At 36.9% G+C, this 18,986-nt stretch overlaps 1 non-coding gene across 1 annotated transcript; it reads left to right on the top strand.

Moving 5' to 3' along the window:
• The first annotated feature begins 8,049 nt into the window (after positions 1 to 8,049).
• On the top strand, positions 8,050 to 8,156 carry LOC136207736 (small nucleolar RNA R71). Its single transcript, XR_010676864.1, has one exon. It is a non-coding gene; the product is annotated as a small nucleolar RNA R71 (small nucleolar RNA).
• Positions 8,157 to 18,986: the final 10,830 nt, after the last annotated feature.

Raw genomic sequence — 18,986 nt, 5'->3', positions numbered from 1 at the left:
GACATGTCATAATCGGCCAACTCACCCCGAGCTCCCAACACAATAGCAGTGATAAAATTACAAAGAGGGATTTGAATGGTACTAGCCCTCGAAGCACGGAACAAATTATCAAACAAAATACCAATGCTATCAATCCGCAAGCCTTTAAGCAAACTATCCAAAACATACAAATCCCGAACCTGAATCTTGGAACTCTCAACACGACCAAACAAGGAGAAACTCAAAAATTTGTGAAAGAAGAACACACAATTGTCCTTAATCAACTTGCTTGAAGTGTTTTTCGAATTAAAATAATCTTGATCCGAGAGAGTTTGCCAAACAGCATCATTATCAAAATCCCTAGGCTTATCATAAAAATCAGAGGTTGGGAAACCAAACATATTTCCCATTGCTTCATAATCAATGGTGTATGTGATACCATTATTCCTAAAAGAGATGGAAGTTTTCTTCTTGTTCATGGTCAAAGTGACCAAAAATTCCACTACATATTCATTAATACGCGGGAAACGCATACTAACGAATTCTTGCCAACCCAAAGCTTCAATAAAGGCATCAATTCGAGTAGAGAAATTTAATGCTCTTACCGAATGGAAGTCTAAGAAGTGCATATCTACAAATTGGCGGTCGGCTTGTGAAAAATGTTTGAAACGAGCGGCTTCTTCCTCCGAAGCGATGTCAAAATAAGCTCCACATTGAACCCAAAGGCGATTAGCTTCCGTAACAGCGGGCTTGTTACCAACACGCTTAGTCCTAACCATGGTGATGGTGTTTAGTGCTTTTAGGGTTTGAGAAGAAGAAGAAGAAGAAAAAGGAATTGAGAGAAAGAGTAAAGCTTGAAGATGAGTTTGGGGTTTGGAATATGGAAGTGATTGAAATAGAAAAGAGGATAGAAATTGGAGTGAATAAATTGGGAAGAGTAAAAGTAGATTTTTGGGGAAGAGTTTGGAGTAAGGGGTTGGGTAAAAATAGAGGTGATGTGAGGTTTGTGTAAGAGGTAGGTTTATATAGGGTTGTATAGGTAGGTGTATAGGTAGAATATGAATAGGAAAAGGCAAAAATATTGGCAAAATCGGAATCAATGGGGGATAAATCACGCGTGTCGCGACCGCGAATAGCAAAGCCGCGGCCGCGACACGCGATTTTCAGGGAATTTTGCCCCTGAAATTCGTCCATTGTTTGCTGCTCATACCGAGAATTATTAATTCTCGGTAGAGAATTGGTAAAAATGACCTATTTTGGTGCCTTTTGACATGGTTTGTGCAATTTTGTTGATGATTTGGTTCCTGAACTTAATATAAAGTGTCCCTGCAATTAAAAACTAAAATAAATGACATTAATTGCAAGGAAAACCAAAGGTTTAACCTTAATAAATTGAATTAAAGTAGAATAAATTGGTTTATGAATAATTAATGAAACTTAAATTGTCATTTATTCATATAAGTTAAAAGAACCATATTAAATACATAATAAGTGCATATAAATATATATTAATGATAGGAACTTAGTCACTTGAATGAATTAATGTTTTAAACTTAATGAATGAAGTCTGTGAAAATTGGATTAAGTGCGAATATAAGTTTTAATTAAGAAAACCATGATTTAGTCAATATTATAGATTTTATATAGATTTAACCATGATTATATAAGAAATGTAATAAAACATATATCTAACCTTGTAAATAAATGAACTAAAATGAAAATAGAACTTTATTGAATAAAACAAAATATAAAAACAAAGAATGAAATGAAATAATACAAAAACACACAAAATATTTATAAAAAGAAAACCTATAAACCTAAACTATTCTATATACTCATCCCTATCAAGTGGGATATTTCTGGCCTTAATACGATCAATTTGAAACTGCACGAAAGTTTCACGTTCCGGTGCAGACAGAAAGTGAGGCCCTGCTCGAAAGACACGTTTTACAAGTCCTTCGTGCTCGAGAAACTCATAGTCAATTGTCGGGAAGAATTCATCATCACTCCAGGGAACATCAATGGTACCCTTTGTACCGAGAATTATTCCACAGATTATATTGCCGAACCCAATCTTCTTATCCTTGGATCGAGAAGCGGCGACAAGACCCTCCATCAGAATTTTTGAAGAATCTACTGCATTTCCCTGGAATATATCTCCAAGGACATAAAGATCTGTGTCACGGACCACACTACTGAATGTGCGACCGAATAAACTGTGACACAGGAATTTGTGCAGATACAGCATGGAGTTGGAGCGAAAAGAGTGATTATAGGCGAGTTTTGAATTGAATCGCCAGAATCCAGTGAGCATTCTCCAAACATCCGTGGATGTCATGTCTCTTCCAGGATGACGTTTGATTGTATCCTTCGGGGGAAAACCAAACCAAGCATGCAACTCGGGATAGCCGAAAGTGAAGATTTCGCCTTCTCGACGAAAACTGAGACGTACTCGTCGTTTATTAGTGAAACGCACGATACAAAAGAATTCGAGTATCCAGTCGCCTATTATTGGAAATCGTATTTTGGCGAATTTTGTCCACCCTAAACGTTCCATATAGCGGCTCATGTCATCACTAATTCCAAGTTGGTTGTTAAGGAATTCATCCATATACAACATTCCGGTGAAGAATTTGTAACGGAGATTCCAATAACGCCTACCTTCATCGTGGTTGAAGATAGGAAAAGGCGCCCCATATCGCTTGGATAAGTCTGGGCGTTTGTTGCTTGTGGCAGCCTTGTGCCTTGAAGTTTTGTATTTGGTCGGCATGGTGCAAAGTTTGTGTTACTTTAGCAAAGAACGATGTTGGCGAAGAAAAAGCAGAGTTTTGACAAAGATGAAATGAATCGTAACAGAACTTGAATCCTCTAGGATTAATTTATAAGAGTTTAAGATGAAAAGAGGTATTGTTTTAATTATGAAAAGGTATAAATTACACCTTTCGGGAATGAAGAAACTTAAGGTTTCGATTGTCAAGAGGTATGTTGAAGGGGTTAGAATGTTTCAGACCTGATAGCGCAGGAAACACGCATGTCGCGACCGAGAATGGCTAAGCCGCGGTCGCGACACGCTGATTTCCTGCGGAAATCAGGCATCGAAGCTACCTCCCGATTCACGGTAGAGAATTTAAAATTCTTGGTATGAACAGAGAAATCCGAACCTGTTTGAACTATTCTTAAAAAGGGGATTCTCGGCAGGGAATTCTAAATTCTCGGCAGAGAATTTCCTGAAACTTCAAATTCATCTTAATTTCTAAAAATTAAATCTAAAATCATGAAATAAAAATATTTTATGTTTTTTTTAAAAGCATAACATAAAGTCATCTAATCATAAAATTTGCATTTTGAAAAAAAATAAAAAATAAAATAAAATAAACAAAAATATAAAAAGCAATAAAACAAAATAAACTGTGTAAGAAAAACTGAGTAATTTATACGTCAGACAATCTTGTTACGAACTCAATTCCTAGTTGGGAAATATTTTCGTAATAGATTTTACATCGATTACCATTAACTTTGAATCGAACTCCGGTAGGACCTTCCAATTCTAAAGAACCATAATCGAATGTTTTGACGACTAAATATGGTCCTATCCATCTGGACTTAAGTTTTCCTGGAAATAAACGAAGTCGTGAATTAAATAACAACAATTTATCCCCAACATTAAAGTGTTTAACTTTAATTTTGGCATCGTGCCATTTTTTCACTTTTTCTTTATAAATCTTTGCATTTTCGTAAGATAGATGACGTAACTCATCTAACTCATTCAAATTGAGCAAACGTTTCTTATCTGCTTGTTGTAAATCAAAGTTAAGTTCCCTAATAGCCCAATAGGCTTTATGTTCTAATTCGACAGGCAAATGACATGCCTTTCCATACACTAAGCGGTATGGGGTCATTCCTATTGGTGTTTTAAATGCAGTACGGTATGCCCATAACGCATTATTGAGTTTACGAGACCAATCTTTTCTAGAAGATGAAACTGTTTTCTCTAGAATCCATTTGAGTTCTCTATTTGATATCTCCGCCTGACCATTTGTCTGAGGATGGTACGGCGTTGATACGCGGTGGCGTACTCCATATTTTTTCATAAGCGTTTCAAAACTCTTGTTTATAAAATGAGTACCACCATCACTAACGATGACTCTTGGACAACCAAATCTACAAAATATATCGTCAAGAAAACTAATGACAACTTTAGAATCGTTCGTCGGGGTTGCAATTGCTTCAACCCACTTTGAAACATAATCAACGGCAACTAATATGTAATTTTTACCAAAAGAAGGGGGAAAAGGTCCCATGAAATCTATTCCCCACATATCGAAGACTTCAACTTCTAATATGGTTGTGAGGGGCATCTCATCTTTCCTTCCTAGATTTCCTGTTCTTTGGCATTTATCACAACGAGTAATAAATGAACGGACGTCCTTAAACATCGTAGGCCAAAAGAAACCACTTTCAAATATTCTAGCTGCTGTCTTGTTAGCTCCATTATGTCCTCCATAAGAGCTAGAATGGCATTCCGACATTATGGATTCATACTCATTTTCACCAACGCATCTCCTAATTATCCCGTCACCACAAGTCTTGAACAAAAAAGGATCTTCCCAAAAATATTGTTTAATATCGAAGAAAAATTTCTTCTTTTGTTGGAAATCTAGTCCTTCCGGAACAATATTGGCTGCAAGATAATTAGCAATATCTGCATACCATGGTGACATGGCACTTTTTATTTGATAGAGGTGTTCATCAGGGAAATCATCTCGTATACCGATAGTTTCACCTATAGGACCGTTTTCATCTTCAAGTCTCGATAGATGATCGGCGACAAGGTTTTCTACTCCCTTTTTGTCTTTTATTTCTATATCAAATTCTTGTAACAATAAAACCCATCTAATTAGACGTGGTTTTTCATCCTTCTTAGCAAATAAATATCTTAATGCTGCATGATCAGTATAAATAATAACTTTTGAACCTAATAAATATGACCTAAACTTGTCACATGCAAAAACTACAGCTAACATTTATTTTTTTGTTGTGGTGTAGTTTAATTGTGCACCAGACAGTGTGTGACTTGCATAATAAATGACATGAAGTTTCTTATCCTTCCTTTGACCTAGAACACATCCGACAGCTAAATCACTTGCATCACACATAATTTCAAAGGGTAAATCCCAATCGGGTTTAGCAATAATAGGTGCACTGACTAAAGCCGTTTTCAATGTTTTGAAAGCTTTAACGCATTCTTCATTAAAATCAAAGGTTGAATCTTTCATGAGTAAATTAGTAAGTGGTTTGGAAATTACAGAAAAATTCTTAATGAATCTTCTGTAAAAACCAGCATGTCCTAAAAAAGATCTTACTCCCTTAACAGTAGTTGGAGGGGGTAATTTCTCTATTACTGAGGTTTTTGCTCTATCTACTTCTAATCCTTTTTCAGATATTTTGTGACCTAAAACAATTCCTTCGTCAACCATGAAATGACATTTTTCCCAGTTTAATACCAAATTTGTTTCTTCACACCTAGACAAAACTTTATCCAAGTTTTCTAGGCACGAATCAAAAGAATCTCCATAAACTGAAAAATCGTCCATAAAAACTTCCATGATATCTTCAATGAAATCATTAAAAATCGCAGTCATACAACGTTGAAATGTTGCAGGTGCGTTACACAAACCAAAGGGCATTCTTCTATATGCAAATGTTCCGTAAGGACATGTGAAGGTTGTTTTATCTTGGTCATCCGGGTAAATGTATATTTGAAAGAATCCGGAGTAACCATCTAGAAAACAATAGAAAGCATGACCAGCTATCCTTTCAATCATTTGATCAATGAAAGGAAGAGGAAAATGATCTTTCCTAGTTGCTTTATTTAGATTTCTATAATCTATACAAACTCTCCAACCAGTGGTGGTTCGTGTGGGTATTAATTCACCTTCTTCATTCCTTACAACTGTTATGCCTCCCTTTTTAGGTACACAATGGATTGGACTAACCCATTCACTATCCGAGATAGGGTAGATGATTCCATTGTCCAGAAGTTTAGTAATCTCATTTTTTACTACTTCTTTCATATTCGGATTTAGGCGTCTTTGCCTATCCGCTTTAGGTGGCTTATCTTCTTCTAAGTGAATTCTGTGCATTACAATGCTCGGATTAATACCTTTTAAGTCTGAAATTTGCCAACCCATACTTCCTATCCTATTTCTAACAACTTCTTTCAATTTCTCTTCTTGGACTTGTGTTAATTTGTTAGAGATAATAATAGGTAGAGAATCGCCTTCGCCTAAGAAAGCGTACCTCAAATGACTTGGTAATTCTTTAAGTTCTAATTTAGGTGGAACTATAATTGAAGGCAGAACTGGTCCATCTTCTCGAATCAAAGGTTCTGGGTCCTTATCTTCTAGTTCCTCACTTATTATAGGTTCTATTATTTCTTCTTTCTGAACAATGTCATTTACACATTCTTCAATTAAATCAAGTTTCATACAAGCGAAATCCTCCATAGGATATTTCATTGCTTGATTCATATCAAACTCAATCTTATCATCGCCTATTCTTAAAACTACTTTCCCTTCCGACACATCAACTAGAACACGTCCCGTGTTCATGAACGGTCTACCAAAAATTAGCGGACAGTTTACGTCATAAGTAAAATCTAAAATAACGAAATCGGTAGGAAAAATAAATTTGTCAACTTTAACTAAAACGTCCTCAATTATACCGTATGGTCTTTTAGTGGTTTGATCCGCTAATTGCAAAACCATATTGGTACGTTTGATATCTTCTTCTAAGCCTAACTTATTAAAAATAGATAATGGCATCAAGTTAATGCTTGCTCCTAAATCACAGAGACAACTGGGAAATTCAATATCTCCTAATTTACACGGAATGGTAAAACATCCGGGATCCTTGAGTTTTATGGGCAAATTACTTGACACAATTGAACTACAATCTTCAGTTAGTGAAATGGATGAAATTCCTTCCCAACTGATTTTCTTTGAAATTAAATCTTTGAGGAATTTACCATAATTGGGAATTTGTGTAATCGCATCCATAAACATTAAATTAATATGCAAATTCTTAAGTTTGTCTAAAAATGTTAAAAGTTGTTTGTCATAGTCCTTATTGCAGACTTTGTGTGGAAAAGGTGGTTTGGTTACAAAAGTTTTTGTACTAGAGTCAATTGGTGCATCTTTTTGTTTTAATGTATCTTCTTTGGGCGTCGGTAAATCAGTTCTAGGTAAGGTCAAATTTCCGGGCATTTCCGGGCCTAAGTAGTTTTTCCCTGAACGAAGAGTGATAGCCTTAACATGCTCTTTCGGATTTTCTTCCGTATGGCTTGGAAGACTTCCCTCTTTACGGGATGGAATTGATTTAGCGAGTTGTCCAATTTGAATCTCCAAATTATGGATGCTAGATGATTGGTTTTTAATAAGCTGATCGAATTTATTCTCGATCCGTTTAAAACCATCATCGTGATTACTTATTTTTCCGCTCATAGCATCAATAAATTTGTCGATTTTAGAAGATAAAGTGCTAATTGTATCTCTGGATTGATTTTGATAATTAGTAGTACGATTTTGATTAGCATTAGCATTATTATTATCTGTCCAGTTAAAGTTAGGATGATTTCTCCATACAGGATTATATGTATTGGAATAAGGGTTATTAGTTTGGTTTTGTCCTTGGACAAAATTTACCTGTTCAATTTCACTCATGCCTTCGTAATCCACATCCGTTTGGATGGGTTGACCATTAGGATCACACGGTGCCATAAACCTATCAATTTTGTGCGACAAGGCAGAAAATTGGGCTTGCAACATCGCTACTGGATCAAGATTCACTATACCTTTAACTGATGATGTTGTTGAGGATGATGGTTTCGCTAATGGTACGTGTCCACGTTCCGCGGGCCACATACTGTTGTTGATTGCCATTTCCTCCAAAAGTTCTCTTGCTTGGGCAGATGTTTTCTTCATGAATAACCCTCCAGACATAGCGTCCAATGAACCTCTAGTTGTAGGATTTAGTCCATTATAAAATGTTTGCATTAAAAGTTCGGCGGGCAATTGGTGGTGTGGGCATAAACGTTGAAGTTCTTTAAAGCGTTCCCAAGATTCATAAAGAGTTTCATTATCATTTTAAGAAAAAGATGTTAACTCTTTAATGACTCTTGCGGTTTTTGCTAAAGGAAAAAATTTTGATAAAAATGCTTGGGCTAATTGCTCCCAAGTCTCAATTGATGCGGCTGGCATAGAAGTTAACCATTCTTTGGCTCGATCCTTCAAAGTAAAAGGAAAAAGGCGAAGTTTGATTGCTTCTGCAGTTACATCAGTAATTTTAAAAGTGTCACAAATTTCTAAGAAATTTGTCAAATGGGTATTAGGATTTTCGTTAGGTAACCCGTAAAACGTTACATTATTTTGCAACATATTAAGCAACGCATGCTTAATTTCAAAATGATGTGCATTAATTTGGGGTCTAACTATACTGTTTGTTACACCGGCCACTCCTGGCCTAGCGTAATCCATAAGTGTGGCCATAACTTCTGGCTCGGTAATTTTAGTTTATATTGGGGTTTGGTTTTTCTTTTTCTTTTCTTTCTTGTTCTTTTTAAGAGTTCTTTCAATTTCTGGGTCAATAGGATCTGGTGACGTGCCAGAACTTCGAGAACTGCGCATGAACTTGAAATTTCGCACGAACCGAAACTACCTACAAAACAGAATTTGAAAAAATAAATATGTTAGTAATTGAAAATAAATAAAATGTAAAAGTTTGAATAAGTATGAATAAACCTAGATTCGTAATAAAACATAAAAAATTTAAAATTTTGTCAAAAATTTTGGCGTTCCCCGGCAACGGCGCCAAAAACTTGTTGAGCGATTTCCGCAAGTGCACGGTATACGCTTATAGTAATAAAAGATATCGATCCCACAGGGAACGTTTTTTTAACAAAACTTATTTACAATCGGTTAAATTTACTTTTAAGGTTTATAATATGGAAAATCGCTTAATCGGTTTTGGTTTTGAAATTGCTAGAATAAGAGTTAGATTAGAGTATGAAGATGTTAGAAAATATCTGATTTAAGAATGAATTTGCAAAACAGGAACGTTTTAGTACTTTAGAAAAGTAAACAAGTATATTTGTTTGCATTAAGCAAAGAAAACAACTTTAAACTTTGTACGAATTATAAAGATGAAATAAATTACGGAACCTCTAATTAATTGGCTTTGAACGCGACAAAACCCTTATCCGGGATAATTGACCTTAATCAAATTAAAACTCTACCGAGATAATAATTTGCCTAAGTGTTCAACAAAGTTTCCTTGTAAAGATTTTGAATTAAACTACGTTTTAATGAAAACACCAGCAGTCACTTTAGTGGATTGGTTACCATAAGTGCTGCATAAAAATCTATCGAATAGAACGGACTTTATTAGATGAAATATAAATTGATACAAGTTTACAGAGAGCATGGAGCATGGAAACATTCGACGACTTGCAAGTGAACGGGTTGTCAATCCTTTCCTTGGGTTTCGTTAGAGTTTGTCAGGCTCAGGGGCGGATCCTCTACTCAATCTTCTCGTTGAATCTTCGTAATAGAGACTGGGTCGGTCTACTACCAAAATGAAAACTAAACTGGAACAATGTCTAAACGCTACTGAATTTGTTATTATTTAGTAAACAATGTGTGTACATCATATTGCTTTTTACAGAATCGAAATCTAACTTCTGAATCACTTGACTCGGAATTTCTGCATAAATTCTATACTAATCTCTTTCTTCTACACATATCACACTATATGTTTTTAACTCTCAAATCAATACTTTATTTATAGATGTTGAAGAGTCTTGATTGAAGTGTCGTGTTCGTTGTGAAGAGTCGTATCTGTTGCGAAAGGACGTCTTTATCCACCCGAACGATCGCGTTTCATCGAAAACGAAAGTGTGTAACTAGGCTTCTAAAATCTCCTGCTCGTACCGAGAATCTTAAATTCTCTACCGAGAATGGGGGAGTAACAATTTGGTCTTCGGACGAAGGGAAAGAGGGTTGAGGGACGCGTGTCGCGACCGAGAATGTGGGGGGCCGCGGTCGCGGTACAGAGCGTTTTTCACCTCTTCGGCTTCCGTTCGTGTCCTTAATTTGGCGTTATTAATTTATGTCGTCTTCGACTCCTTTTGTAGGGTTTTCTTCTGTTTTCGAGCTCTTTTCGTTCCTATTTGGATCTTACCAAATATTTATGTACCTTACAAGAAAGAAACATATTCGAGAGTAAAAGCTTCCTAACAGTTATAAATAGCATAAATTCGTAGTAATATTGATGTAATTAACGATGATATTTTAGGTATATTTTGGGCTTAACAATGTGCCTTGAGCATGCGCTGTCAATATACCACATCTTTGACTTCTCAGCACACCTCAGGCTTACCTGCATTGTAACTAGTTACTTTTAGGTACCCAATTCTTTTTGGGTCCTTGCTTGTTAGGTTCAATAGGTAAAGCATCATATTTTATTTTATGGCGGCATACTTGGATGGTATGGCCATTCTTTCCACAGAAGTCATAGCTGACTTTCCGTTTAGGATTTTTCACTGACTGGTCAGCACCCCAGTGCTGAGCGTGCCAACACACCTTTGTGGTGTGTCCTTTCTTCCCACAGAAGTCACACTGGACATTCCGCTGGGGATTCCATCTCTGCTGACCAGTACTTCGGTACTGAGCGTTCAGAGGAATATTTCTTTTGTTTTGAACCTTTAGTTGGTTCTAGATATTTGTGACATCCTTTCTCAGTTTCTTTGAATCTGGTTGGACTTCAGAGACAGACTTATGTATGATCTCCATGTTGTCATGCAAAGTTGAGTTGTCCTAAAGAAGGAATCTGAGGTCACTTAGCTTGACCTCTTCAACTTCGTCACAGCGCCTGCTGAGTGCTCTAATTTTCTTATTACACTTTTTGACAAGTGTATAGAGGTCACTCAGGGCATTACCCATTTCGTTTCTGAGCTGGGAAAGTGATATTACCTCATTTGATTGCTCCTCATCATCATATGCAATGGAGGGGTCAGCATGCTCAGAGACGCACGGCTCAGCAAGTTCGTCAGCCATGAAGCATATCTTCGCTGACTCGGTGGCCTCAGCTTCTGTTGATGAAGACTCATCACTGTCGCTCCATGTTGCCACCATTGCCTTTTTGCCGTTCTTCTTATCTTTCCTCAGCGTGGGGCAGCTTGACTTGATATGGCCAGTTTGATGACATTCAAAGCATGTAATGGGCTTTGAGTTGTCTTTCTTGTATTTGCTGTCGTTGGACTCAGCTTTATACTTATCAAACTTTCTGTAGGGCTTCTTAGAATATTTGTCATTCTTTCTGAACAGCCTTTTCATCTTCCTTGTGAACATAGCCATCTCTTCATCATCTGTTGAGCTCCCATCAGTGGAGTCAGCTTTCATGACAAGAGACTTTTGCTTCTTGTCTTCAGACTTTTCCTCACCTCGAAGTTTTTCATTGATATCTCATGGGTCAGCAGCGAGCCGATGAGTTCGTCATATTTGTAGGTGGTTAAGTCCTGAGCTTCCTCAACAGCGGTCTTCTTTGCTTGCCAATCTTTAGGAAGACTCCTGAGTATCTTTTTGAGTTGTTCTTCCTCAGTGAAGATTTTCCCAAGTCTCTTGAGCTCATTGATGATGTTGGTAAACCTTGCATTCATGTCAGATATTCCCTCGTCATTGTTCATTTCGAACAGCTCGTACAGTCTCATCTGCTGGTTCACCTTGGACTCCTTTACTTTATTGGTTCCTTCGTAGGTGACCTCCAGCTTCTTCCAGATCTCTTGTGCCGACTCACAACCTGAGATTTTATTATATTCTGCAGCATCGAGCGCACAGTGAAGCATGTTTATAGCCGAAGCATGATTTTGTAGCTTCTTGAGATCATCCTTTGTCCATTTGGCCCCAGCTTTAACAACTGTTTGGCCAGCCACAACTTCGACAGGTACAAATGGGCCTTGGACTATGGATAGCCAGGCACTCATATTTGTAGCCTGAATGAAATTTTTCATCCTATTCTTCCAGAAGGTATAGTTAGACCCGAAGAATAGGGGAGGCCGAGTAATGGACAGCCCCTCAGGTAAGATCTGAGTTGTTTGGTTTCCTGGGAGAAACCGAGTGCTGTTTTCGCCCATAGTGGGGATCAGCTCAAGGTGGTTAAACCTTTTACAGTGAGCTTTTAAGCTTTGATACCACTTGTTGGTCCCTTATAACGTTACAAGTATAGTTCCAAGGGTGGGTTAGGAACTATTTAAGAATTTTAAGTTAGGGCAGACTTCTTTTTCGTGAGAAAAAGGTTTTAACAGTGGCGCTGAGTGAATAGCAAGATACTGGCTTAGTCAACTGGTGACTAGGTCAGTTTCTTTACTTGAGTCAGGAGATAGCACTTAGAGTCTATTCCTGAGCTCATATATTCAATGCGCACAACTCAGCTTGACCTCTTTACTTGGTCAGTTTTTGTTTAAGCAAGCAATAAATATATAAAGGAGTTTAAGGTTAGAAATGTGTTACTCAGCAGATTTATCCAGGTTCGGCCTCCAAGCCTACGTCCTGTCCCCGGAACACGTTCCGAGATTTCGAATTCTCTACTGAGCTCTTTAACGGTAGAGCATCAAACCTTTTACAATCTTAGCAACTGAGTATAACAAGAGTACCTTCCTCTATACCTCTACTCAATCCTAATCTCTCGCTGAGTATTATAACCGAGTACTCAGCCTCTCCTTTCTAATCTCTAGAAATGATAAGTGTTTGTCCTAAACAATGATTGCTAAGACACCTTAGATGATTGAATAATCACTCTAGACTTTTACACAAAAGATATGAAATTTAGTGTAAGATTGCTTTGCTTTTTCTTGCAGAACTTTGCGTAGAGATTTGGTCAGCGTAATGGCTTGATCAAGTTCTGTGTTGAATGAAGCAACTGAAGGGCTCTATTTATAGAGACGTCTGAGGCATCGGTCATTTCGAATTTCAAAATAACCGTTGGAGGGAAACGGCTTCCTGTCGTTGTCATCCTGACTTGCTCAGAGCTCTTGGCCAATCAGATTTGAGTATCTTCTGTCCTCAGTCAGCTTTTGGCCAGCTCGGCAGAATGTCTCTCCATTTATGGTAAGGTCAACTAGACAGCATCCTGTGTCGTCTGAACTTTACCCAAAGTGGAAACACTTTGTCTGGAAGTTGTTCTTAGCCAGCTGCTGTCTTGTACTCTTTGTCGAATCAACTCAGCAGCTTCGTCCCGAAGTTGTTCCACGAAGGTCTTCTAGATCCTTCTTCCGCTGAGTTGCGTTTTGTACATAACGACAGCGTTTTGACATACGCGGGCCGAGTTGCCTTAACCTGTTTGACTTGGGATTTGACTTCCGTATTGGGCTTTGGGCCTTTTAATCTTTGTGTCTTATAAACAATTTAACTCAACATTGAACAAACACATTAGTAGAATAAATCAAAGCATTTAAACTTAGTGTGTTTAGAATATGTTTTTAATTATACTTAAACAATTTTGTCAAATCAAAATTATGTGGAAAGGTGTTTCAACAAGTTTGGCTCTTCCGAATCTCGAGGCGCCCAATACACTAGTATGTACTCATTATGGTGAAACAAGTCACTCAAACCAACGTTGTTATGAAGTAATTGGCTATCTTGAATGGTGGGACTTCACAGAGAAATCTAGAAAGCAAATTACATGAAAAGGAATGATGACAGTTACAGAGGGAGATCCATCACCTACAACAAATGTTGCCCATATGACTAAGCGTAAAGCATTTGTATTTTCTACAACTACTAAGAATAATACCTAGATTATTAATACAGGTGCATTTGATCATATGACTTGGGACCCCAATCACTTACAATCTATTCTCACTTCATCCCAATTTGTTATCTCAACAGACAACAGTAGCACCTCTTCTATTACTGGAGAGGGATCTATTAGTTTGTCCAAATATATCACTTTGAATATTGTTTTTATTATTCCATCCTTCGACTATAAGCATTTATATGTAAGCCAAATCACTTATACTCTCAATTGCACTATAACCTTTTGGCCATTGTACTATGTATTTCAAGACATTCTAACTCGAAAGATTATTGGTTATGGTGTTAAATGAGACAAACTCTACTACTTGGAGCTAACATCAAATTGGGGGTAGAAGTTCAGTCAGGCCAATCACACCTATAGCAAAGACAAAACTCAAGCAACGATGTGGTTATGGCACAAGACATCTTTCTTTTGGTTATCTTAGAAAACTCAAACCATATCGTTGTTCCCAGAGTTGAATGATTTGAATTTCATTGTGAAACTTGTGAACTAGCTAAGAGCCATCATATTTATTATTTACCAAGTATGAATATAAATTTAGAACATTTTACGATCATTCACTCTAATGTTTGGGGTACAGTAAGGATACATTCACTTTCTAAAGCTCGTTACTTCATCACTTTTATTGATGAATGTAATATAATGATATGGGTGACCCTACTTAAAAAAATAATGATGTTTGTACAACTTTTCAGGATTTTCATAAAATAGTAAGCACTCAATACCAAAAGCAGATTCGTGTTTTACAATTTAATAATGGTACTGAGTTTACAGAGACCACATTGTTTGGCAAATTTCTGAATGATGATGGGCTTTTTCATCATACATATTGTACTTATACCTTACAACAAAATGGATTGGAAAAATGGAAAAATAGACAATTATTATAGACAGTGGTACATCTCTCTTTGGTATGAACATGCCTCGGTTTTATTGGGGAGAGAATTTGAAATCCGATGCTTATCTTATCAATCATACACCTTTACGTGTGATAGACTTTCAAACCCCCACTAAAAATTACATTCCTTAATTCTCCATACCTTGAAGAACGTGCCTTTGTATGTACTGTTTATGTTCACATTCTAAAAATTTTATGAGGTAAACTTGATCTATGCGTAAAATGATGTGTCTTTATTGGTTACTCTGATTTTCAAAAGGGATATCGCTGTTGTAAGACCTGTATTTCATTGACATGTCTGTCAAATGAGCGGTCTGTTGATGGACTGAGCTGTGTGTGCTCAGGGCCCATTAGGAACACGACATGCTCAGACGGGCCAGTTATCGGAGTAAAAGAGTTGCCACCTACACTTAGTACATGAAATGTTACCGAGATTCCTTACGGGAAGCAATTGGGTTCATGAAATTTGGTACGTCTTAGGGAAGGTCAATATCCCATCAAGCACCCTAAAATTCCCAATGAACCCATCGACTTCCTGCTCAACACACTTCAAACACAAACTTGATTAATTGTCAAAGTCCCTTAAGTTTAAATTTCTAATAAGAGCGTTTGCTTTGTTTGTATGAACAACATTGGCATAAATAATGAAAATTCCCAATCAAGTCAATCAATTGCACAAAATGAGTAAAAATTAATAAATTAAATTACAAATACATCAGGGTATGCCCTAGTCTTCAACCATATTTAATTATCATCATAATACCTGTAAAATTCAGATTGGAAGTAAAGAATTAAGAAAATATTAAGAAAATATAATTTTCAGCATTACTGACAGAGATATATGTCACAGATTTGTAAGAGAGCGTTTGGGATGATATGTTTCTGATTTTCTACGGAATTCACTGACAGAATCTCTGTTAGAAGCACCTACAACATTATTTCCCTCAATTCTCATTCGTTTTCAACTTCGTGTGTCCTGAAAACTCCACAAAACAATTGTTAGTAACTTCTAATAATTAAATAAAATACAAACCTGTGGAATGAATGCTAAAAATAACTAATATAAGATTAATTGGTTTTAAATGTGCTAATTATAGAAAATACATTTACATGGACCAAAGTAAATAAAACAGAAAGTTCTAAATAATGGACTAAAATGAATAAAATAGAAACTTCCAAATTAGAGACTAAAGTGAATAAAATAGAAAGTCCAAAATCATGGATTAATGTAAATAGAATAGAAAGTTATGAACTCATGGAATCTAGACGGTCAAGACGAGATTAAATCTCACTAAGACACACTTATACCCAATTCATCATTCTTATTTTTTTGTAGGAAAGAGAAAGAAAAAACAACAAAAACCAACACCTAACTCGGGATTAGCCTAGGGAAGCTAACCCCCACCCGATCATCAGACAGAATCGAACAAAGGAAGTTCGGAGGAGAAGAGAAGGTTGAAATTCCCGACATCCTTTCATGGTCCTCCGCAGCAAGGCGATTAGCCACCCTATTCTGCTCCCTGTACACGTGACAAAAGGAGGTGGTATCAAAAGAAGAACACAATCTTCTGATCTCTTTAACAAGGTTTTGGCTACTCAAACACATAGTCTTGTTGTTAGCAATCATATTAACTGCTTCAAGGTTGTCAGAATCCACGAGGAGCCTTTTCAGCGCCAGGTCAATGGCCAATCTAAGTCCAGAGAAGATACCCCAGAGCTCAACAGAAAAGGAAGAGCCCATCCCCAGATTTTGAGTAAAGTCAGACACCCAATTGCCCCCAGCATCTTTCAGAACCCCTCCAGCCGCAATTCTGCCATCCACAAGACACAAGCCATCGGTATTTAATTTCGCAATCCCTTCCCCCGGTCTACTCCAACCCAAAAGATGCTCAACAGATCTCTGGCTAGTACTGGCTAAATAATCCCCTTTGAAGCTATTGATAATAGTGTTAATTTTCTTGGAGAAATAATCAGGTAGATTAGGAATCACTATAGATTTTTCTCCAAACACCTCAGTATTCCTCCACTGCCAAAGCTGGTGACAGACAACGGTAAAGATGATAGCACCATGCTCCATCTAAGGCAATAACAAACCATTAACACCATTTAACAACCAATCGTTTTTAGAGTGGGCGAAGAAGTTAGGTAGCAACTGGCTCGGAATCACTTTCTTCCACACATTCTTACTCTTCTCACAATCCCTAAGAACATGACAAATGGTTTCTACCTGAACTTTGCACCTACAAAAAATATCTGCCTCAACTAAATGGCGTCTCTTCCTTTCCACATTAGTAAGCAACCTATTCTTTGCGCTAAGCCATAGGAAGCTCCTAATGCGATAAGGAACTTTTTGTTGAAACACCTTTCCACATGATTTTGATTTGACAAAATTATTTAAGTTAATCCATGATTAAGAGGCAATTAAATTTAAGTGCTTTAATTTAATTGTACTAATATGTTTGTTCAATGTTGAGTATAAGTATAAATGAAAACAGAATCAAAAAGTAAGATAGGACGAAGTCAGCATGAGAACATAGCACAAGCTGAGTGAAGTGAACTCAGCGTAATGGAAGAAAAGTTATCTTCAGAACAAATACTTAAAGATGAAGCTGACCAAAGAAGCTGAATGGAACGCAACTCAGTATCAAAGAAGAAGAAGTCTTCCTCTAAGCTAATGCTTGCAGACGAAGCTGACCACGGAAGCTGAGTAAGAGTAACTCAGGAACACAGAACAAAAGCAACGTCAATAAAGTCAAGCTGAGTGTTCGTCAGGACAGCGCGAATGATCCGTTTGCTAAAAGATAAGATCCGACAACTGTCTGCACCAATAATAGAAACCTTGGAATTACGCACAGAGTCAATTTTGAGATGCATGGGTCAACTGTCCGTTAGCTAAAAGACGAACTGGCACTAGAAGACACATCTGCGGGAAGAAGACAAGCCTGACGCCTGTGGAATTCAGTCGACAGGATTGGCCTGCAAATCTGAAGTTGATCAGAACGTGTCGCAAGAAAAAGCCGTTTGAATCCAACGGATAATTCCAGATTCAAATCATTACAGCTTCAGACCTCAACTATAAAAGGACAAGTTCATTCTTGGATCCTTTGTCGATTGCTAATATACAAAAAGAGAAAAATACAAAGCACATTCAAATAAGAAAAAGATCTTACACCAAACTTCCATTTCTATGTAAAAGCTAGATTGATTTTGTAATCATCTAAAGTGTTCTTCATTTAGAAAGAACAAGTTTGTATCAATTGTAAAATTGAGAGAGTGGTGCTGAGTACTCGGTTTTAAGTACTCAAAGGTAGAGAAATCTAGGTGTTCGGTTATAGCACTTAGTAGGAGTTTAGTAGACGAATAGAGGAAGGTACTCTTGCATATTCAACTGCCTTGTAAACGGTTTGTGCTTTACCTTTAAAGAGCTTGGTATTGGATTGAAAAAGCCCAGAGGGATTCTGGGGACTGGACGTAGGCGGAGAGGCCGAACCAGGATAAGTCGTGCTGAGTAATTTCTAACTCTCTCTCAATATATCTATATATGTGTTGCTCGATTAAATTGCTCAGGATATAAATTGTACAAGCTGACACTGAGTAATCTTGGTGCTGAGTTGGAAGCTGACCTCAAGTGTTAATTCCCAACTCACGATTAAAATAGTTCTAGTCAATATCTGACTAAAGCTGTCTTACACTTCTCGGTCGTGCTGACCTGAACTAAGTTAAAGAAGGATTATCTTAAGTCAGCATAATTAAGCGAAAAACTTATATTAGTTCCTAACCCCCCCCCCCCCTTGGAACTAATCATACGAGACCAACACTTTTAAGGTCCAAATATTCTTCCAAGAGATTGAAGGAGGGGTATCAAAGTTAAGACTGAAAGCTTCAAAAGCAGATTTGCAGGAATAAGTACCATACCCAATTCATTGTAACATACACAATTCATCATTCTAAGATTAATAATACTAACTTGTAATATTATTAACGAACTTATGAGGTGTTTGGTTCAAACTTCAAAAATCAGAATTGGAATCGGAATCAGAATGTTACGAAATCAGAATCAGAATGCCTATTCATTTCTTTTGTTTGGTTTAATTTGGAATCAGAATTCAATTACTTTTACAAGTGTTTGGTTCAAATTTTGGAATCAGAATCGAATGCGACAAAATTAAAATTAATTAGATAATAATATATTTAACATGTAAATAAAAAAATAAAAACTATTAATAATTAACAAACATGA

Source organism: Euphorbia lathyris, chromosome 9 (assembly GCF_963576675.1).
Source record: "Euphorbia lathyris chromosome 9, ddEupLath1.1, whole genome shotgun sequence".
NCBI lineage: Eukaryota > Viridiplantae > Streptophyta > Magnoliopsida > Malpighiales > Euphorbiaceae > Euphorbia > Euphorbia lathyris.
Note: the sequence above shows the minus strand (reverse complement) of the source record. Positions and strands in the feature narration are given on the sequence as shown.